This window comes from Heliangelus exortis, chromosome 6, assembly GCF_036169615.1.
Source record: "Heliangelus exortis chromosome 6, bHelExo1.hap1, whole genome shotgun sequence".
Taxonomy (NCBI): domain Eukaryota; kingdom Metazoa; phylum Chordata; class Aves; order Apodiformes; family Trochilidae; genus Heliangelus; species Heliangelus exortis.
In genome coordinates, this window is record NC_092427.1 from 64,476 (window position 1) to 74,732 (window position 10,257).

Below are 10,257 nucleotides of genomic sequence, written 5' to 3' on the forward strand. Positions count from 1 at the left end.
TGTACACCTGCCCCCCCCCTTCCCCCCCCCCCCCCCCCACAAACCAGTCGCCACATTGTCAATCGACTCCCAAGTGGCTGTCTGAAGAGCACAAAGGAAGACAATTCATCCCAATAGAATCCATTCAGGTAAAACGTTTGGGCGTTCAACAGGCAGAGCCGGGCTATCAGCGCCTTTGACATTCAAAAGGTCACCTACTCATATGGAAATTAACCCCCCCCCTCCTGCAACCACAGCTACACCAGCCGAATCTCCACCCTAGGAAAACTATGGGGGCTGGGGAGGGAGGGAGAGAAGGGTAGAGGGGGGGTGAAGGGGTGTTTATTTAAGGGAATTTCATCACACGACTGCAGAGGCAATTTTGAACTCTGCATTTTTACTGAGGGCACCTCAAATTCATTACTAATTTCCCCTTTCTCATTTAGTCAGTCTCACTGGCACAAAATGCAGAACCCCTCCTGTGAAAAGGCCCTTTACAATTTAAAGCCAAGCCTTCCTTAAGAAGATACAACAGTACAAATGTGACATCAAAGATTGTCGGGAGACAGTCTCCCAATTAATGCTGCTTTTTTAAAGCCACATACTGCATCATGAGCCACGAACCGGAAAAAAAATGACAGGCACCTCAGCTACCAGCTTGCTTACACTCCTGAAATGCACCATTATAAGGGACTGGGACAAGATACACGGAGTCATAGAAGCACTGACCGATTTTTACCAGCCCTGGAGTTTAGCCACAACCTGATGAAAATTGATCACATGGCACGTATTGTGCTCTTATGCTTGCAAAAGCGTCTGAAACAAGAGCTGCAAGCTGCGGAAGGAAAAATTCCTACTGCAAAACATACAAGTTTTTAGCCCATCAGAACCATTTACCAGATACTGGCTGATCTCTCAAACCTGGAGCCTCAAAAAATCAGCACTGGATACCTCAGTGGTCTAACTCGTGTCGTAACACTGATGCTAAAAAGCCACAAACTTGTGGCTGAGACAAAAAAAAACCAAAAAACCAACCAAACAACAACAACAAGAACAAAAACAAAAAAGGAAACAAAACAACAACCAAACAGAAAACCAAACACCACTTGCCACAGAATCTATTTCTTATGTACAGACTTTCCCAGTCTTTCTCAGTACTTTAAAGGGGTACCTGAAGAAACACCACACAAGTTCCTCTCCACTTTCAGAAGTCAAAAAGTTGAAAGAATTTTCAGAACTTGAAAGGCACTTTTATTTAATTGGAGAGGAGTGTGATATTTGACAATACTTAGTGAGAAATTATTGCAAGGGCTTCTCAGACTCGAGCAGAGACTCAGGCAGCCTCAGATGTCAGACCACAGGCACTGTTCTGTGACCAGAGCTGGACAGGAAAGAAATGGAGAGGGCAGGAATGGAATGGAAAAGAGAGGGGAAGGGAAGGGAATTGACAGGAATACACAGGAATGGGCTGGAATGGACAGGGTAGGAATGGAGAGGTCAGGAATGGACAGGACAGGACAGGAAAGGAATGGGATGGAAAGGAATGGACAGGAATGGAATGGAACGGACAGGACAGAAATTGACAGGGCACAAATGGAAAGGGAAAAAATGAGAAGGAATGGACAGGAGTGAAAAGGAATGGACAGGAGTGAAAAGGAATGGACAGGAGTGAAAAGAAATGGACAGGAAAAGAATGGAATGGACAGGACAGGAATGGAATGGACAGGACAGGAATGGACAGGACAAGAATGGACAGGACAAGAATGGAATGGACAGGACAAGAATGGAATGGACAGGACAGGAATGGACAGGACAGGAATGGACGGGACAGGAATGGACAGGGAAAAAATGGACAGGGAAAAAATGGACAGGGAAAAAATGGACAGGAATGGACAAGACAGAAATAGACAGGAAGGGAAAAGAATACAAAGGAATAGACAGGAATGGAAAGGGCAGGAATGGAAATGAATGGAAAGGGCAGGAATGGAAATGAATGGACAGGAAAGAAATGAAATGGACAGAAAAGAAATGGAATGGACAGAAAAGAAATGGAATGGACAGAAAAGAAATGGAATGGACAGGAAAGAAATGGAATGGACAGGAAAGAAATGGAATGGACAGGAAAGAAATGGAATGGACAGGAAAGAAATGGAATGGACAGGAGTGGACAGGGCAGGAGTGCACAGGGAAAAAATGGGCAGGGAAAAAATGGGCAGGGAAAAAATGGGCAGGGAAAAAATGGGCAGGGAAAAAATGGGCAGGGAAAAAATGGGCAGGGAAAAAATGGGCAGGGAAAAAATGGGCAGGGAAAAAATGGGCAGGGAAAAAATGGGCAGGAAAGGAACGTAAGGGACAGGGCAGGAAAGGACAGGGCAAAAATGGACAGGACAAAAATGGGTATGGATGGGCAGGAATGGACAGGAATGGAATGGAGAGGGCAGGAATGGAATGGAGAGGGCAGGAATGGAATGGAGAGGGCAGGAATGGAATGGAGAGGGCAGGAATGAGAGGGCAGGAATGAGAGGGCAGGAATGAGAGGGCAGGAATGAGAGGACAGGAATGAGAGGGCAGGAATGAGAGGGCAGGAATGGACAGGGAAGGAATGGACAGGGAAGGAATGGACAGGGAAGGAATGGACAGGGAAGGAATGGACAGGGCAGGAATGGACAGGGCAGGAATGGACAGGGCAGGAATGGACAGGGCAGGAATGGACAGGGCAGGAATGGACAGAGCAGGAATGGACAGGGAAGGAATGGACAGGGAAGGAATGGACAGGGAAGGAATGGACAGGGAAGGAATGGACAGGGCAGGAATGGACAGGGCAGGAATGGACAGGGCAGGAATGGACAGGGCAGGAATGGACAGGGCAGGAATGGACAGAGCAGGAATGGACAGGGAAGGAATGGACAGGGAAGGAATGGACAGGGAAGGAATGGACAGGGAAGGAATGGACAGGGAAGGAATGGACAGGGAAGGAATGGACAGGGAAGGAATGGACAGGGAAGGAATGGACAGGGAAGGAATGGACAGGGTTAGGGTTAGGGTTAGGGTTAGGGTTAGGAACAGGGCAGGAATGGACAGAGCAGGAATGGACAGAGCAGGAATGGACAGAGCAGGAATGGACAGAGCAGGAATGGACAGAGCAGGAAAGGAACAGAATGGACAGGAATGGAATTCACAGGAATACACAGGAATGGGCCGGAATGGACAGGGTAGGAATGGAAAGGTCAGGAATGGATAGGGCAGGGCAGGGCAGGGCAGGGCAGGACAGGACAGGACAGGACAGGACAGGACAGGACAGGACAGGACAGGAATGGAATAGACAGGGAAGGAATGGAATGGACAGGGAAGGAATTGACAGGGCACGAATGGAAATGGAAAAAATGAGAAGCAATGGACAGGAGTGGAAAGGAAAGGAATGGACAGGAAAAGAAAGGAATGGACAGGAAAAGAAAGGAATGGACAGGAAAAGAAAGGAATGGACAGGAAAAGAATGGAATGGACAGGAAAAGAATGGAATGGACAGGAAAAGAATGGAACGGACAGGACAGAAATTGACAGGGCATGAATGGAAAGGGAAAAAATGAGAAGGAATGGACAGGAGTGAAAAGGAATGGACAGGAGTGAAAAGGAATGGACAGGAGTGAAAAGGAATGGACAGGAAAAGAATGGAATGGACAGGGAAAACATGGACAGGGAAAACATGGACAGGGAAAACATGGACAGGGAAAACATGGACAGGGAAAACATGGACAGGGAAAACATGGACAGGGAAAACATGGACAGGAATGGAAAAGAGAGAAATAGGAAGGGAAAAGAATGAAAAGGAATGGAGAGGAATGGAAAGGGCAGGAATGGAAATGAATGGACAGGGCAGGAGTGGACAGGGCAGGAGTGGACAGGGCAGGAGTGGACAGGGCAGGAGTGGACAGGGCAGGAGTGGACAGGGCAGGAGTGGACAGGGAAGGAGTGGACAGGGAAGGAGTGGACAGGGAAGGAGTGGACAGGGAAGGAGTGGACAGGGAAGGAACAGAATGGACAGGAATGGAATTGACAGGAATACACAGGAATGGGCCGGAATGGACAGGAAAAGAATGGAACGGACAGGACAGAAATTGACAGGGCATGAATGGAAAGGGAAAAAATGAGAAGGAATGGACAGGAGTGAAAAGGAATGGACAGGAGTGAAAAGGAATGGACAGGAGTGAAAAGGAATGGACAGGAGTGAAAAGGAATGGACAGGAGTGAAAAGGAATGGACAGGAAAAGAATGGAATGGACAGGGAAAACATGGACAGGGAAAACATGGACAGGGAAAACATGGACAGGGAAAACATGGACAGGGAAAACATGGACAGGAATGGAAAAGAGAGAAATAGGAAGGGAAAAGAATGAAAAGGAATGGAGAGGAATGGAAAGGGCAGGAATGGAAATGAATGGACAGGGCAGGAGTGGACAGGGCAGGAGTGGACAGGGCAGGAGTGGACAGGGCAGGAGTGGACAGGGAAGGAGTGGACAGGGAAGGAGTGGACAGGGAAGGAGTGGACAGGGAAGGAGTGGACAGGGAAGGAACAGAATGGACAGGAATGGAATTGACAGGAATACACAGGAATGGGCCGGAATGGACAGGGTAGGAATGGAGAGGTCAGGAATTGACAGGACAGGACAGGACAGGACAGGACTGGAATGGAATGGAATGGAATGGAATGGACAGGACAGAAATTGACAGGGCACGAATGGAAAGGGAAAAAATGAGAAGCAATGGACAGGAGTGGAAAGGAAAGGAATGGACAGGAAAAGAATGGAATGGACAGGAAGAGAATGGCATGGACAGGAAAAGAATGGAATGGAGAGGACAGGAATGGACAGGGAACGGATGGACAGGGAAGGAACAGAATGGACAGGAATAGAATTGACAGGAATACACAGGAATGGGCCGGAATGGACAGGGTAGGAATGGAGAGGTCAGGAATGGACAGGACAGGAAAGGAATGGAGTGGAATGGACAGGAATGGACAGGGAAAACATGGACAGGGAAAACATGGACAGGGAAAACATGGACAGGGAAAACATGAACAGGAATGGAAAAGAGAGAAATAGACAGGAAGGGAAAAGAATAAAAAGGAATGGAGAGGAATGGAAAGGGCAGGAATGGAAATGAATGGACAGGGCAGGAGTGGACAGGGCAGGAGTGGACAGGGAAGGAATGGACAGGGAAGGAACAGAATGGACAGGAATGGAATTGACAGGAATACACAGGAATGGGCCAGAATGGACAGGGTAGGAATGGAGAGGTCAGGAATTGACAGGACAGGAATTGACAGGACAGGACAGGACAGGACAGGACAGGACAGGACAGGACAGGACAGGACAGGACAGGACAGGACAGGACAGGACAGGAATGGAATGGAATGGAATGGAATGGAATGGAATGGACAGGACAGAAATTGACAGGGCACGAATGGAAAGGGAAAAAATGAGAAGCAATGGACAGGAGTGGAAAGGAAAGGAATGGACAGGAAAAGAATGGAATGGACAGGAAGAGAATGGCATGGACAGGAAAAGAATGGAATGGAGAGGACAGGAATGGACAGGGAACGGATGGACAGGGAAGAAACAGAATGGACAGGAATAGAATTGACAGGAATACACAGGAATGGGCCGGAATGGACAGGGTAGGAATGGAGAGGTCAGGAATGGACAGGACAGGAAAGGAATGGAGTGGAATGGACAGGAATGGAATGGAACGGACAGGACAGAAATTGACAGGGCATGAATGGAAAGGGAAAAAATGAGAAGGAATGGACAGGAGTGAAAAGGAATGGACAGGAGTGAAAAGGAATGGACAGGAGTGAAAAGGAATGGACAGGAGTGAAAAGGAATGGACAGGAGTGAAAAGGAATGGACAGGAAAAGAATGCAATGGACAGGAAAAGAATGCAATGGACAGGAAAAGAATGCAATGGACAGGAAAAGAATGCAATGGACAGGAAAAGAATGCAATGGACAGGAAAAGAATGCAATGGACAGGAAAAGAATGCAATGGACAGGAAAAGAATGCAATGGACAGGAAAAGAATGCAATGGACAGGAAAAGAATGCAATGGACAGGGAAAACATGGACAGGGAAAACATGGACAGGGAAAACATGGACAGGGAAAACATGGACAGGGAAAACATGGACAGGGAAAACATGGACAGGGAAAACATGGACAGGAATGGAAAAGAGAGAAATAGACAGGAAGGGAAAAGAATAAAAAGGAATGGAGAGGAATGGAAAGGGCAGGAATGGAAATGAATGGACAGGGCAGGAGTGGACAGGGAAGGAGTGGACAGGGAAGGAGTGGACAGGGCAGGAGTGGACAGGGCAGGAGTGGACAGGGAAGGAGTGGACAGGGAAGGAGTGGACAGGGAAGGAACAGAATGGACAGGAATGGAATTGACAGGAATACACAGGAATGGGCTGGAATGGACAGGGTAGGAATGGAGAGGTCAGGAATGGACAGGACAGGAAAGGAATGGGATGGAAAGGAATGGACAGGAATGGAATGGAACAGACAGGACAGAAATTGACAGGGCACGAATGGAAAGGGAAAAAATGAGAAGGAATGGACAGGAGTGAAAAGGAATGGACAGGAGAAGAATAGAATGGAAAGGAAAAGAATGGAATGGACAGGACAGGAATGGACAGGACTGGAGTGGACAGGACTGGAGTGGACAGGACTGGAGTGGACAGGACTGGAGTGGACAGGACTGGAGTGGACAGGGAAGGAATGGACAGGGCAGGAATAGAGAGGGAAGTAATGGAGAGGGAAGTAATGGAGAGGGAAGTAATGGAGAGGGAAGTAATGGAGAGGGAAGTAATGGAGAGGGAAAAAATGTACAGGGAAGTAATGGAGAGGGAAAAAATGGAGAGGGAAAAAATGGAGAGGGAAAAAATGGAGAGGGAAAAAATGGGTATAAATGGTCAGGAATGGAACGAACAGGAAATCAATGGAATGGACAGGGAAGGGATGGACAGGGAAGGGATGGACAGGGAAGGGATGGACAGGGAAGGGATGGACAGGGAAGGGATGGACAGGGAAGGGATGGACAGGGAAGGGATGGACAGGAAAGGGATGGACAGGAAAGGGATGGACAGGAAAGGGATGGACAGGAAAGGGAGAGGATGGACAGGAAAGGGAGAGAATGGACAGGAAAGGGAGAGAATGGACAGGAAAGGGAGAGAATGGACAGGAAAGGGAGAGAATGGACAGGAAAGGGAGAGAATGGACAGGAAAGGGAGAGAATGGACAGGAAAGGGAGAGAATGGACAGGAAAGGGAGAGAATGGACAGGAAAGGGAGAGAATGGACAGGAATACACAGGAATGGGCCGGAATGGAATGGACAGGGAAGGAATGGACCGGACAGGAATGGGCAGGAAGGAAAAGGAAAAGGGAAAGGGAAAGGGAAAGGGAAAGGGAAAGGGAAAGGGAGAGGGAAAGGGAAAGGGAAAGGGAAAGAATGGAAAAGAATGGAAAAGAATGGAAAAGAATGGAAAAGAATGGAAAAGAATGGAAAAGAATGGAAAAGAATGGAAAAGAATGGAAAAGAATGGAAAAGAATGGAAAAGAATGGAAAAGAATGGAAAAGAATGGAAAAGAACGGAATAAACAGGAAAGGAAAGGAATGGACAGGACAAGACAGGGTAGGAGAGCAGCTGAGGCAGCCCAAGCCCAGGCTCTCAGGGACAGCTCACACCAGGCTCAGCGCAGCCAAGCAGCTCCTACCTGGGCAGGGAGCAGGCGACCTGTCCTGGGCCGTGATGTTCCTGTGTGGGGAGGAACCCAGGAGCAGCAGAGCCTCAGCCTCTCTCAGCAGCCATTTTGTACTGAGCGCCATGAGCAGCAGCGCTGTGGTTGGTCCATGAGAACACCCGTGGGAGCCATGGGGACCTGAGGGGACATCAGGACAGGGGGGACAGAACGGCCACGGGTGAGCAGCAGGGAGAGCAAACACCTTTCACTGGGACATGGAAAGGCCAAAGCAGCAATCATCCAGTGCAGTGAACAATTATCCCAGTTTAAAACTCATGTATCCTCCTTGAACAAGCTGTGGTTTAAGGCCAAGTGATATTATTTCATATTTTATGACCTAAGAGAACACATTTATTTATGTGTGACTGTACAACTCTGTTATTTTTAGAAGTTACTTCATTGAAGTCGGTGACGTTTTTATGTCTCGTGTGTACATTTCTTACACAGTCACAGAAAAACTGACTGTAAACCATTTCACATCAAATCCCTCCTGAGGTCCCTCTCCTGGGGCTGCTGCCTCAGCTGAGCACCCAGCCCGAGCAGTGGCTGCTGCTGCACAGCCAGCAGAGCTGGGAAACTCCTCACCCTCTCATCCTCTGCAGGAAAACGGGGCACCCCGCTTTACCTGATACCAAGTTGCATAACGTTAGTGAAACTCAAGCAAGATGTGCCTGTGATTTCCAAGTTAAAACTGCAGAAAATCAGCTGAAGCAAGAGCAGGGACTATGGCTGAGGATTTTGGGGGAAAAGATACTACAGTTTCTTTCCTAAGCCGGTGCAATACGCCTGGGTTTTTTTGTTTATAGTCTCAGGAAAACCTCCTTAAACAGAAATTATGGTTTTTAAACATAAAAACAATTATTTTATCATAGCAATTATTTTAGCAAAAGCCATTATTATAGCAAAAGAAAACTGGTGAAAACAACTCGTTTCAACAACTTAAAAATTATATCTGCATGCTTTTGGAAGGTGTGCTCTTACATGTACTTTAGTCAAATGCTATCAAATGTCTTAAGGCCAGGCTACCTGATGTTTTTTTTTCCCATCTAACTGCATGAAGTTGATAGACTCTAAGAGATGAAGCGGTTACCTTCATTTGACCTATCTGAGCTGCAGGCCTCCTCTTTCGCCAAAAAGAACCCAAAGCCTCATTTTTAAGTACTCACCCCGCGTGCCTGGAGTCGTAGTTTTCGAAAGAAGCGGGGGACCTTTGCGCAGAGAAGGCAGCAGAGGTGCTGGGGTTCCCAAACAGGGAGCGGGGCTGAGATACTCGGGGTTCCAGCGTTTCCACTCTTCGTAAAATCCCCTGGGAACTTGGCCTCCAGACCAGCGTGGGTGAACCTGGTAAACCTGCCGCTGAGAGCACGGGAAGGTTAGCAAGGCTGAGGAGCAAAGGTCAGTAACTCGCCGGGTGCTACTCGGGACTCGCCTTCTTTGAACACCATAGTATTTATTGAGATGATTCTCTAGCATTGCAACCCCAGGCATCAGATATACATCTATGTGCAGTTCTTGCAAGTACAGGATTACAGAACCTCCCCCCACCCCTCCAAGCTCCGCGCAGCAAGTTGCTCGCCCTGGAGGAACCAGCGAGCAGGAGCCGGCGATAGGACGGGACTGCTCCCCCCCAACCCCGGAACTCCCTGCGGGCCCCGAGACAGCGCTCGGGGCCGGAGCGGAAAGGCCCCACTCAGCGTCCCCGCCGCTTCTGCCCTCCTCCTCGCCCCGGAAGCGGGAGCCGCGGCGGAGCGACCCCAGCCCGCCGGCCGGGCTGCGGTTCCGCGCTCCGCCCGGCGGCTCCGCTAAGGAAGGCAGAGGCGGCTCCGTACCGGGCGACATTGAACCGCGCGGCGCCCCCGCGACTCCGGAAGCACCGCCGTATCACCGTTGCCCGACTTCCCCGTATGCCGGATGGGTGACTTCGTCTGGCGCTGCTGCGCATGCGCAAACCTGGAATGCCAGCACTGCAGCCCCGAGCCGCAGTGCCAACTTTTCGCCACCGGGCGGCGCGGGGTGAATGGAGCACGCGGACGTCCGGGAAAGACGGGCGCCTCGAACGTGGGAGAGGGGTGGTTGGGGGCAGGAAATTGCTCTAACACTGCCGAGATACACACATATTAGCTTGTCTACTTATACATCTCCAATCTCCGGTTCACTTCTCAACTTCTCCGCCCTTCTCCTTTTTGTACCCACGCAGATCGCGGCGCAGCGCTGCTTTTCATTATCTGTATTTATTACCGCCATGAGTGCTGCTGGCATCTGGCGAAAAATCGTAGCTCACTGTATGCGCAAGCGCACTGGCACGTCCTGTTATTCCGGATTTAGTACACGGGAGTTACAGCCTTATGGATCCAGGAGCCACAGAGCGGTAAGGGACGCGCGCCTCCGCGGCCGCCGAGCGCTGCTCCGCCGGTGGGGCTTCGCCTGGCGTTAGTGCGCATGCGTTAAACCTGAATGTCAGCACTTTGGCGGAGCCTCAGCATC

The 10,257-nt window shown here is 49.4% G+C and overlaps 1 long non-coding RNA gene across 1 annotated transcript; it reads right to left on the reverse strand.

Moving 5' to 3' along the window:
• Nucleotides 1-692: 692 nt before the first annotated feature.
• LOC139797243 (uncharacterized) lies at nt 693-8,560 on the reverse strand. The gene is made up of 2 exons (XR_011726362.1): nt 7,747-8,560; nt 693-1,360 (listed from the first exon to the last, which is right to left on the reverse strand). It is a non-coding gene; the product is annotated as an uncharacterized lncRNA (long non-coding RNA).
• Nucleotides 8,561-10,257: the final 1,697 nt, after the last annotated feature.